This window comes from Accipiter gentilis, chromosome Z, assembly GCF_929443795.1.
Source record: "Accipiter gentilis chromosome Z, bAccGen1.1, whole genome shotgun sequence".
Taxonomy (NCBI): domain Eukaryota; kingdom Metazoa; phylum Chordata; class Aves; order Accipitriformes; family Accipitridae; genus Astur; species Astur gentilis.
In genome coordinates, this window is record NC_064919.1 from 79,835,280 (window position 1) to 79,848,422 (window position 13,143).

Below are 13,143 nucleotides of genomic sequence, written 5' to 3' on the forward strand. Positions count from 1 at the left end.
CTGTGGAGACACCCCCCCTGTCCTGCTCTTAACCTCAGAACCATTATCTGCTGAGTCTCAAGTCCCAGTTTAAGCTCTTGGTTTAAAATGCCTCTGCACACAACTTGCTCATCCCAGTCCCTTTGCCACTTCTCCTGAGCCCCTTACCAGCTGCACGCATGCCTCCTCCCTGGCCCCTGTGGCAGATGCTGTGTCCCCAATGCCAGGTCTCTGTGTAGCCCTCCTGTCTGCCTCCCATCCCTTCCCATGTCCTTCACAGGCTGGAAGTCCCTGTCACCTGGTCTGGCCACCTCTGGGTCCCACAGCCTTCTTGTCTGTCCTGGTTTCTCTCTGGGGAACCATGAAGTGGCCTCTCCAAGAAAGGCTTTCCCTGGCACCACACCCCAAATGCCACCCCAATCCCCATCCCTTTCCTTTCCATCTCCTTGCCTTGTCTCCCTCTTGAAATCCCAGATCTCCCCTCCACCTTCCCAGTCCTGCTGTCACTAGTGTTCATTTCATGGTGTACTTGCCTCTCCACCCCAGCCTGGGTTTGTTACCTCTCAGATAATCCTCCTTCTTCCTAGATGCCATCTCTTGGAGAAGACCATAGTCAGGGAAAGTTGTCAGTCCCTGATTTTCATCACTGGTGCCCACCTTCTGCCATGGGGCAGAAGCCACCAGCCTGAGGGAACAGACTAATTTCCTCTGTGGGGATGGTGTGGTGTGTGATCTTGTCCTCTCTAGGAGCTGCAGAAATTTTTAGAAAGGAGGTGGGTGAATGAATTTCAAAATTTCAGGGGAGTCCTGTCAGCAAAAATCTGTCAAGTCTCTGCTGAGGTCACCTGAGCAGCATCTGGACCCGAGTGGAGTGGATTTTCACCAGTGGACAAATGCACTTACCTACATTTCTGCCTCCCAATCATATCTCAAGTCCCAGATCCAAGGCCGGGTCAGCAGATTTTTACAATTATGATTTTAAGATGTGCAAAGGTGTAGATTTGTTACTAGCCTACTTCTGGAAGTGCTTGAAATTGTCTTGGTGGAGAGAGGTGTATACATATACATGCTTGAGGCAAACAAACAAGGCAGAAAGCGTTCAACCCCCAGCAGTGCCTGTTTGGCAATGCTACGGGCAAGCCTGGGAGCAGAGCAACAGGCTGCGTTGTCAGCCGTGTGCCGCTAAGGCACAGCAGAAGAGCTTGTGCAGGCAGATGTTTGGGCCTCAGGGGCAAAAACACCCCCGGCCCCTTTGCCCAAAAGTGCTTGCTCTGCCACAGGTCCCTCTGCTGCCCACGCCAGCCAGACCACCCCCCCACAGCACGCGAGCACCCAATGCAACACAATCCCACCCTTGCGGTGCAGGCATAGCTCTGCTCCCACCTCTCCCTGCCCTGCCCTGGGCATTACTCCTGCCCTACCCCTGCCCGCTCAGAGCAGGGGGACCAGTAGCCCAGACCAGTAGACCAGCACCGACGTGCACGCCCAGGCAGCGGAGGAGGAGAGCGGCGCGTGGTGCGATGCCTGTGCCGGGTGGGTGCGTGCCGGTTCTGGGCACTGGCTGTGCCTCGGGGAGCGCGTGGGGGGCTGTTTGTGTGGCTGCGTCCTCCTAAGTGTGGGCAGTCTGGCCGTGTCCCATGGCACACGTGTGGTGTGAAGGGGGCAGAGAGGATGGGTGGAAGTTGTCTGTAGGAGGCTGCAGCGGGGTGGATAAGGAGAAAAATCAGCTAGACCTGCTGGGTTGGTTGAAATTCTTGTTTCAGGCTTGGACGGGGTGTTTAAGTACATTTCTTATCCTCTTGTGGGATCGGAGAAGTGTCTCTCATCTCAGTGCATGGCCCTGCAAATGCATCCAGCCCTTCACGCGGGGGGGACCAGGGGGGTGCCTGTGCCCCGTGCTGGGGCAGTGCCTGGCCCTCGGCTCGGGAGGCGGCTCCGTGCCACGCAGCTCCGCAGTCAGCAAGAGATGACTCGCCCCCGGGCACTGCCATTATATAAGGGAGGGAAGGCAGGTTTCCCAGTCATAAAGGTGTTGCACAATTAGTTATTCTGGCTTGGATCCGGATCCCTGGAGCTCAAGGATGCCACACAACATGACTAGTGCAGCACAGGCTCAGCCCAGCTGAGCCTCAGGCTAGCAAATCACTTCTGCTTGCGTCTCTTTCTTTCCACTGAAGTGTATGCTCCTTTCAAAGGGGGATGTGATGAAGCATGCTCTGGAGCAGCAGCACCCGCAGTCAATGGGCATCTAGAAAAATCTTCCCGGTCTTTGCACTGGCGTCTTCTTTCTCCCCAAGAGACATCCCCCTGCTGAGCCCACCAGCCAGCTTGCCCCGGGATAACCAGCACTGCACTGGGGAAGTGTGAATCCCGATGCCTGGGCTTCTCATTTGTATTTGTCTGGCTCAAGGCTAAAAACCATTTGGCTTGACATGCCTTTCTCCTGGAAATTAAAGACCTTGTATTTTCCTCCCCACAGTGGTATTTGTACCCTGTAATCAAGCTGCCTCTCCATCTTCTCTCTGAAAGGCTGAACATGCTGAACTCTTAGCTTCTCCCTGCAAAGGGTATTTGCTTTAGCCTTTGGGTGAATTTCCTGGTACTGTCTTCACAGTCTTTAGCTTTTTTACATCCTTCAAAAAAGCAAAAACACCTGAAACCCCACAGCCCTGCACTCGTGAGGCCTGGGTGCAGATCATCCTGTCTTGATGATCTGCTGTCATGTGAGGTTCCCCTCCTCTCCTCTCCACACTCTCCAGTAAGCCTCCAGCTAGAGGATATCTACTACATAAGCAATGTCAGTGAGGAGGTCAGACGTTGCAGTGACAAGATTTTGATTGCCATGGCCTTTCAAAATCTGATCCAGGTGGCCAGACAAGTCACAAGACAGTGGGGCTCTGTACTGGCTGTCCAGCTCTTGCAATTACAGGCCGATGGCATTGGCAGTCCTGGTGGGGGATGGGGATGCAGAACCAGAGCATCGTTGCTGGAAATCCCAGCACCAAGAAGTGGATCTTACATCCATGCACACTCCTCAGCAGGGTTCTCTGAACTTTATCGCAGCTAAAGTTTGTAGCCAGCAAACCTCAGGTTTGGTACACACATAGTGTCTCTGCTATCCTCCAACTTCTTTCCAGTGAAAGGAGGCAATAGCTGAAGTATAATCCCAGGCAGTGGCCAGGGCTTTTACACATGCTAGGGCAGAGCCCAAACATGTCTTAAACCACCTGTAGTGTTGCTCAAAGGCCGGTGGTGCAGAGTGCAAGCAGGGGAACATCCTGGGACTCAGGGCCACCAAGATTTAGGGGCCAAATTCTCTACTGCTGAAAGTGGAAGACACGCCAGTTTACACACATGGGGGATTTAGCCCAGCATTTCTTGCTATATAAGTTAACAATAACCTTAAGGTGTTGGTTTGGAGCACATCCATTAAATGATGCATTGTCCCAGACACAAGGACGGAAAGTTACCTGTTTACCAAGCGGCAGAAACAATAGTGATGAAAGACAGAGCAGCAGCCTGAGTTAAACAGCTCCAGCAGCTGGAGGTCATAATGACAGATGTGATCATTTACTGTGGATCTCCATGAGCTGGTTTAGAGTTTCATGGCCCAGAGTCATCCTCAGGGCACTGCACATTCCAGAAACGTCTCTGAAGCACCTTACAGTAAATGGTAACAAGCAGGGCTGGGGCCAAGGGAGCAGTATTCCTCCCTGGCCTCTGACGAAACTCCATTTCAGTAAGCCAAAATTAATTCCTTTCTAGATATGGGACCTCTGGAAGAGTTACTAGCAATCGGTCCTGGTTCCTGGGCTGCTCTTAGCACAGCTTGCTGTGGTCCAGCTTGAAGTAACCCCGCAGGCTGTTTAGCCTGAGTGTATGTCTGCACCTCCCTCCTGCGACACCGCTGGTGTAAGGGCTTGGTGCCACTGCTAGGACATGGGTTTTTATGCCCCACTTGATGTCTTTCTGAAAGATATGTCTGATCTGAGGGGTACCTCACCTCTCCAGCGTGGGCAGCATGGGTTATATGTGGGTACACACTGCTGCAGACCTCTTGTCTCTTGACTGAAGATAACAAAGAGTCTTGGACCACTTCTGAAGGAGACAGGATGGGCTGTGGCCACTCCTGGGAAAAATATGAGACGTAGCAGCAAAGGGCTGTAGTCCCAGAAGCAGGTTCCACCACCACCAAGGTGATCCCCTCTGCTACAGCTTTGCCCTCTTGCATGCCCTGGGTCTGGATCCTTACGGGCTGCTCAGATCCCATGGCCCTTGGCTGAAAACCCAGCAGTGTTTGCTGGTTTTCCACATGAGCTGACTCCAGACAGCTTGTGCTTGGAGGACTGCTGAGCTCAACCCTTACACCTTGGTGCTGTGTCTACGGGGCATCATGGATGCCCACTGGAAGAGCTGCAGGGTGCTCTGCTTCATGCTGCAAAGCTGCCTTTTCCAGCGGTGGGTGCACAGGTGGCACAGCTCCTGCCTCTTGGGGATCTCAGAAGTGCTGGGATAGAAAACCCCACCTGAGGAAGACTGCTGCCTCTCCTCCCCCTCACATACCCCTTTGCTCTCCTAGAGGTGAAGCAAGGCAAGAAGTTTCCTATAGGTTAATAACAGCCTTCAGTTCAGATTTCCTGTGATTTCTTTGGCAAGAGCCATGACCAAGTCTTCCTGGCATATGCCATATGAAGACCTCCCACAACTGGCTGGCATGTCTTATTCCTGCCCAGTGGTCCACACTGGGGTATCCCACCAGGTTTTCTCTGCCCCTCTACCCTTCCCTTGTCATCGCTGATTTGGCATGCCAGGTGGAGGGATGAATGAGCGGTGCGATGGCCATGCCAAGCCCCACTCCCTCCTTCCGCGCATCGTCATTTCTGCCAGCTGAGTGTATTCGTTGTGGGAGGGGTGGGAGAGCATGTGTGGAGCCAGGGTTGGTGCCTCTTCATAAGGGTTTTGCAAGGCTGAGTGGATGCCCCAGCTGGGTGCCTGCAATAGATAACTCCCAAAGCCACAAGCGGGATGAGTGTAAGTGATCTTATCTTCCCGTTCAGTAATAGGTATCCAATTTGCTGACTCCAGTTGGCCAACTCAAGTCTGATTCAGGTCTCCGTGGGCTTGATGCAGGATGTGGTGGCAGGAGGGGTGGGTGCGACGTCTGAGCGGCAGGCTCAGGAAACAGGGGTGGACATCAAAGACCCATCACCTGCACCTCCCAGTATGGCCTCAGGGGTTTGATATCCCCAGCCTGGAGCTGAAGAATGGGTATGTCGGTATGTAGGTTAACAGGCAAAGCAGGAGAAATGCTGCCTGTCCCCAGAGGATCCAGAGCTCCTGCCGGGGAAGCCCCTGTCACACACAACTAAGTTTCATTGATAGATTTTGCTGGGAAATAGTTTCCCCAGCAGGGTGTGTGGCAAGATACCTTGCTACAGGATGGACATTTTGGTACCTTGGCAGCATTGCCCTGCTCCTACCACCCCACAAAACACACAGTGCAGCAAAGTGCCTGTAATGGGGAGACTTGGGGTTGCTGCCAGCCTGGGAAGGGGTAACCTCTCCTCCTCTCTATGCTTTTAGAGGTCCCTGGCCCACTGCTGCTCTTGTCACCTTCCTGTTGCTCCTTCTTCTCCAGTCTGGAAGTGAACAGAAACTGTGGTGGGGATGGGACTCCACTATGGGATTTGCTGGGAGATGTGGGGCTACAAGGATAATGGGATCCATCCCCTCTGCATCCCAGATGGGAGAGAGACACAAGGGCTCTCCCTGGATGGAGGAAGAGGACCTCTTGTTCATCCCTTTGGTACACTCCCTGTTTGCCTCCACCCGCTCCTCCTTCCAGGTCTCATCTTGTCCTCACCAGGCACTGGCAGCTGGCAGGGCTGGGGTGTTCCTCGCCTAAGGGAAAAGGGGTGTCTGACCCCAGGAGGAGCCGACTGGAGTTGGGAGCCTGCTGCCAGTGCTGGCTACACATGCACTGGTGATTCCTGGAAAAGCATCTGTTTCGGTCTGCTGGTTTCTGATCTCCAGGCCCCTGTTCTGTGCCAGGGCAGGCAGCTTCTGTGGCTTCTGGGCTGGCTGTTCTCAACACCTGGCCCTGCCCTCGGATGCAAGGGGTACGGGGAGATCAGGGAGGTCTGAGCTGGGCTGCCTGTCTGGGGAGCGATCGCCCCTGCCATGTCCTCCCCTCTGCTTCCACAAACCGCTTCGATTTGACAGTGGGTTTCTCAAGATAAAACCCATCCGTGCATTGGGTCATGAAGCAAACTGGGGCTTGGATTTCCTGTGTCCACACACAGGAGCTAATGGAGGTATTCCTGGGCACAGGATTAGCCTCGTTTCAGTGCTCCTAGTTCAGGACTGAAATTCCTAATATCTCCTACATCCTATTTTGGGATCTACTTTTGCTGACTCTTCTTAGGGCTTTCAGTGTGTAAATCCCCACTTTAATTCCTTCTGGGCAGGCCAAGAAAAAAAGGACAGGATGTTTTTCTAAGGAAATGTTGGCTCTTTACCCTTGGGATATTCCAGGTCAACCAATGCAACTCCATCCAAGGGGAGGGTGAGGAAGACAGTGGCTGTCATCACAGCAGCATTCAAGTTCTTTGCTTTTCCCCACCCATGAGATCAAGCCTTCATTGAAGCCTCCAGAACCAGTTCATAAGCTATCACCCAAAACCAGCTTACGGCCTATGCCTGCTGATGTCTGTCTGTGCAGGAGCTGTCAAGTAAAAGACATTGTCCCTCTCTTTGGGAGAGGGACTCCGCTGGTGAATTGGGAGGTGTGTGCTTATGTCTCTTCAGACTTTGTGTGTTTCATCCACTGCACAGCCCAGCCCTTCTGTTTACAGCCCTGTTATCTCCACAGCCGCGGGCGCTCGTCTCAGGTGGCTTGTCCATGCCAAATCCCTGTTGCATTATGGAATGTCAGAAATGCCCATTACAATGCAGTTCCTTAATGCCTGTTTGCTTAAGGATGATGTTTAATACTTAAACTACCCAGGGGGAAAAAAAAAATAGGCCAGTATGGAAATTCCCCCAGGATTCAGGCTGATTTAAAATCAGCTAAAAGAATGAATGTCCCAAAGAGGACAGCAGACTCTGTTCTCCCTTGCAGCAAGTGTAGGCAAGCTCACTTTGCATTTTCGGAGGTGGATTTAGGGACCATCCAGGTGAACTGGTAGTTAAAGTCCTTCAGGAGCCCTGAAGTCATAAGAGACAGAGAGTATAGTTTGCTCCAAAGGTTCTTTTACAGTCCAGGAGCCCAATTCTCTTCTCTGAGGGTGCAGGTTTGTAGGAATTCACTTGCAGAGACCATATGAACGCAAGCAAGGCTTGCAGGTACAGCATTGGGTCAGGATACAGAAACAAGGGAAAAAGAGTTAACTGCTTCAGGGAACTCCATGCCTCCTTGCAGATTTAACCCCCTTATACATTCTGCCTTTGCATCTCCTGGGAAAGGAAAACATCTTCCTGGCATTGGAAAATACCTGCAGAACATCCATGCTATTATGGTTTCTACTCTCCAACCTAAAATAATCCATGGCTGGTTCATCCCTAGTTGCACTTGTGCCAACACAAACAGTTCTTTTGCTTCCTGATGTACTTATTGACAGAGGTATGTCCCAGCTTGGCCTTGGGTTCACTGCATTACCTTATTTAAGCACTTTTGGCCCATACTGGAAAGGAAGGACTCCATTCACCTGCATGTCCTTCTGATATTTCTTTGCACCTCTTCCACTTTCAGTTTGTCTTTCTTGAGCATGGGTGATCTGAAATTCATGTGGTATTGCAGAAAGAGCACCTGCTGTGAATTGTGGAACAGTATTAAGACTTCCCTGCTCTTATTGCAAATACCTCACCCCATCTATGGTAAAAATGCCTTTGCATTTACAGGTCTGCACCTCCTTAGAGAGTGGGGGTGGGTTACACTGATTATGTGTAGCTGTCTCCATCTGGGCTAGTTGTTTTAGGCTTTCTTTGTAGCCAACGAAGAGACACTTCTAAAATGATCACATGGAGTAGACATCTAAAATGATATCTAGGTATTTTTTGCTCTTAAAATGATCGTTTCTGTGCCCAGGGACATCTGTGCTGGGACAACCTGTGGTTAGGTTGGAGAGAAGGCACATTCTCCATTCCTGGACATGTCCTCACCTCGTAGGGAAAGTTCTTGTCATTGCTCCTGACTCACACTGGGCCAGCAGAGTTTCATCCAATTTCTTTGCCTTCTGCCTTCAGGGTCTTTGAACTCTTCTGCTGTGGTACTCAGCAGCAGCAGTGTTTCCAAGTCAGGACTGGCTCTGCAGCTCTCAGAAGAATGGCTGTCTACACAGAGCAGTTTATGGGAGAAGCTCCTGCCAAAACCATATTTCAGGAGAGCTGTTTGTAATAGCTTTCCTTTCAGATGTGTTATTAAAAAGCTTTCTTCTGAAGCAATTGGTGCTTTTCCAGTGTACAGTAGTTATTCTGGTATGCAACTGCTTATACTGGAAAATGGTTTCTCTATGGGAATGGCATGTGATGAACAATGTTTATTCCTGTAAATTGGGACCAGCTTTGGGATGAGGAAGAAATGAAACATGACAAGGAACCACCAGCAGGAACAGGCTGTGGGCCCATGCTCCAATATAACTCTGGGGGATCCATCCCTATGAGACACTTCTGAATATGAGCATACCTCTATATGAGGTATAGAATCAGCTCAGGGTTGCCCTTTTCTCCACTTGGTCCTAAGCAGTGGACTTTGTGAAGAGCTGTTTTCAGGGATTTTAAATATTATCCCCATTACTATATTGTAATTCAAGTCCAAATCCAGTTTGCCAACTTCCAGGCCTCTCTTAGAAGTCCGAGGAACATAAATTAGGATTGCAGTTTTACCTTAAATTTCTTCAAACACAGATGCCATTGACAATCTTCAGCTGTGCAGACTACCACTGTTCCCTGGAGGAATTTCTCCATTTTCTAACTCAAGGTGGAAGGCTAAGCAGACCCAGATATGAAATGAATACCTGGCTCTGCAAATCTGGAGATTCAAGGCAGGATGTTGGTATCACTGCACTCAACCCTCCTGCTAGAATGGTTTAGATAGCTTATAAACTTCCTACCCACTCACTTCCTACCCCATCTTGCTAGGCAAGCTATAATTTTTATTTTTAATGAAATCTCCTGCAGATGTCACCATATTGTTCTGTCAAATAGATCATGGGAAGGAGATGGTCAGAAGTTATCTTCCAAAGGGAGATTTCACAAGCATGAATCCTGTCATGCTTTGACCCAGTGACCTTTCTTGGCATAACGGCTTTTGCACCAGGTGACCCAGCCATCAGTGCAATGGGTGACTCATTACAGATTTGTGTGATTCATGCTTTTCTCCTTATTGGATTGCAGCATCCATCCTGGGATGGGTGAATCAATTTGGCTTGGACAAGATGTGGAACCCATCAGTCCAGGTTTATCCATTCGGCTGCTTAAGAAAAAGTCTGGTTACTTTGTTAAACTTGGTTTTTAATAGGAAAATTTACATTGCTGGAGGCTAATTCAGCACTCTGCAGAAGCCAAGGAGTTTATGAACCTCAGTTTATTTTGTGCCACTGGAGCCAGTAGGAAAACAGCTGAAGGGGAACAGCAAAAGCTTGTTTCTTCCTTTAAAATTTCACCTGTGTCTTTCCCCTGGCATGGAGTGATAAGGGAGGGAGCCAAGCAGCAAGGCTGAAATGCAAACAGCAAACTTGGAGCCTGGGTGTTAGTTTTGGATCTCGTCTAGAAATAACAGCCTGAACACAGTGAGCTTCTTGTGGCACATTGCACAGTTCTGCAGGAGAGAAAGGAAAGGAATAAGAAAGTGACAAACATTACAGACAAGTGCTCTGTTGGACCAGGGTCAGAGGGCATGGGTTCAAATCTTGGTTTATTCCTAGGTACTGCCATATTTGTTGGTCCCAGAAGATATTGGAAGATTTACAGAAGGAGCACAACAGAACAATGCTGTCTCTGATTTCCCTGCCGAGCTGAGTTTCCTTTTCTCTTTGAGTTTCTTCTGGGCAACCAGCAGTTTCCATGAATTAAAGCGTTACATTGCCCTCGCCCAATGCCTTAAGTTTCTAACACTGTACAGATTGATAGAGGTAATTCACTCTAGGCACTTCGATATCTGATGTTTGAATCACACCGTGATTGACAACAGAATTCCCTTGCTTGGGCTTCAATAGCTTTGGCACTACCACCAGGAGGTCCGGCATGAGTTTTTGTGACAAGAGTTTTGGAAATTTCTGTACTTCAAGCCTTTGTGCTGTGAAAGAACATCTTTCAATGTCCAAGCAAGGCAATGCTAAAGGCATGGACATTTTGCTGTGAGGGCCTACCTTGTCAGTCTTACTGCTACACCCTTCCTTGTTTACTTCTACTGATGTGTGGACTTCTTCTAATCGCCATAATGGGTACCAGTACCCTGTGCACCAGTTACTGCAGAAGATGGGCTTGTCTGGAAACCTGCTGACGCACATCTAATTGTTTTGTGCTTAGATCATGTGTCCCTGGAGTCCAGCTGAATGGTGTGGCAGGGCAATTCCTGCCTTGGCACAGAAAAGCTCCAGCACTGGGGCCTTTCAGCCCTTACCTATGCTTTGATTAGTTATTGCTTCTGAACAGATCTCCCGCTTCTTCTAGTGTTGCATCACCATCCCTTCCCCACACTCCTTTCTAGATAATAACACGGCTGTCTGTTGGGAAAGCAATTGCGTAAATCCCTATTGCTCATTCTAAGTCATTGGATCTTGGGCTGCAGTGATTCACCCTCACAATACCCCGAGAAGGGAATCCAATGTCACTCTCTCCAATTACTGATGGAGAATCTGAGGTGTGGAAAGGTGAAGGATTTGCTCAGGGTCAGGCAATGAGTCAGTCGCAGAGCTGGTGTCGGAGCTCCCACCCCACCCCAGCTCCTCGGGCTTGCATCTGTCTAGACTTTTCCAAGCATCAGCTTTGATGCTGGTGTTACCACCATCTTCTACCATCAACCTGGGAGCCTAGACATCTCCCCTCCCTTTGCCATTCGTGAGGAAATGTCTGTATCCTCAACTCGTAGCCAGAGGGGCTCAAATGCTGCAGACAGGAGAAATGTACCTGCCTACCTACTTGGAGAACATCACACCTCCCCATGCCTCTTGCTCCTCACTTGTCTCTCTCTTGTTTTATGGCCCTACCTCCACCACCAAGGAAGGAACAGGATCCAGGACCTACATCACAGAACACAGCATCTGTACACTGGTGGTTCAACAAATGGCAAAACAGCTCACAGACCTTAGCTTAGGAACTGACAAAAGGGAAAAACCCCAACACACAGCCTCATTTCTGGCCGTGATGGCTTTGATACAAAGTCAGGGTGAAAAAGACAGAGTGGAGTACAAAGGAGAGGGGAGTACAGGAGGAAGCAAGGCAGAGGAGCGACTGTGGAGCCTCCATGGCTCTGGTGATACACAGCAAGAGGGTAAGAGGAGAGATACAGAAATAAGGTTAAAAATTGCTGTTCTGAGTGCTGGTTTGCAAACTCCAGCTGCAGCGAGCATGCATGGGGCTGATGGAGTGCTTGCTATAGTTCAGAGGACCCTGTTGATACTGGCGATACTGGAGTGGTCCTGAGAGCAAAGTGGTGAGGAAAGTTTCCTGTCCCTGTAATTATGTATGGACCTAAGTATTTCCCTGCTTTTGATTCCTCACACATTATTGCTTTCTTAGCCACATTCCTGACTCTGCTTCTCGGGCTGGCTACAGTTTCTGTACAAAATAAAGGCTCATTCACCACTGCACTAATAAGCTTTGCTTCTTCAAGAGGAAAGTTGATGGTTAAATAAAGGGAAGAGGAAAAGCTGGGCATCTGTGAATTTGCAGAGGAGGCGGGGAAACAAATCCAGGAAAGGGGTCCCCCTCAGTCCTGCAAATTCAGCCTTCCTGCCTTGTGTCAAGCCCTGGTGAGTCAAGGATCCCAGGGAATTTTTACTACGCACTTAACAGAAACCAGATGCCACGAGTGGCATGCGTCCTGTTAGTAGCCAACACCACAGATGGTATGGACTGGGACAGCTTTCATTCAGGCTGTCCCATAGAATTGGCCTAGGGTGATACAGGACATTACTGAGGATGAAAAGGCAGCAAGGATGGATTCCTGCAAGGCTCAGTGAGTCTGTGGGCTTCTTGTTAAGGTCCTATGAAAAGTATTGGCTCTGCACTGGGGAACTCTCATGGCTTTTCTTCACAGATTTTATGGGAACTGAGCTAGAAATTCTCTCCTGAAGTCCTGGTAGGGGGAGACAAACTGTAATGACACACAGAAGTTTGGACCCAGATGCAGATTTTCACGGAGAGAGGTCTGGTCTTGCTTTGTGATACCAGCTTTAACTGCATAATTGCTGGAGTCAGGAGGTGCCTTGGCCTCAGCCCACAGTACAGGTGTGGAGGATCAAACCCTCCTGCCCCATGATTTTGCTGCAAAAGCACCTCTGAATCAGCACAGGACCACTCATCACTTTGCCACCCTACAGGAGCTTGGGAGGGAAAGAAAGCTGAAAGCAGGGTACCATGCTGTCGTGGTTTCAGCCCAGCCGGTAACAAAGGACCACGCAGCCGCTTGCTCACTCCTCCCTGCCCCCCTCTGGTGGGATGGGGAGGAGAAGCAGAGGGGAGAAACCCCCCCCCCCAAACCAACAGAAACCTCGAGGGTTGAGATAAGGACAATTTATTGGGACAACACAAAAAGAGAAGTTACAATAACAACAGTACTAATAAAAGACTATACAAAAGGAGTGATGCACGGTGCAACTGCTCACCACCCAGAACCCAACGCTCCACCACTTCCCCCACTGAAAGCCGAGGGACCCCCCAGCCCGCTCCCCATTTATATACTGGGCATGATGTCACATGGTATGGAATAGCTCCTTGGCTAGTTTAGGTCAGCTGTCCTGGCTGTGCCCCCTCCCAGGTTCCTGTGAAAATTAACTCTATCCAGCTGAACCCAGGATACGGTGCTCACACAAATGGGTTAAGACACTGCTCATTCCATGCATTTAGCATTTAGCTCTCCAATTGAAGCTGTGGAGGGGCACACATGGCCCCATGTTTCAGGTGGTAAGTGATGAAAACAGCAGGGTTTTGAGCAGGACATCC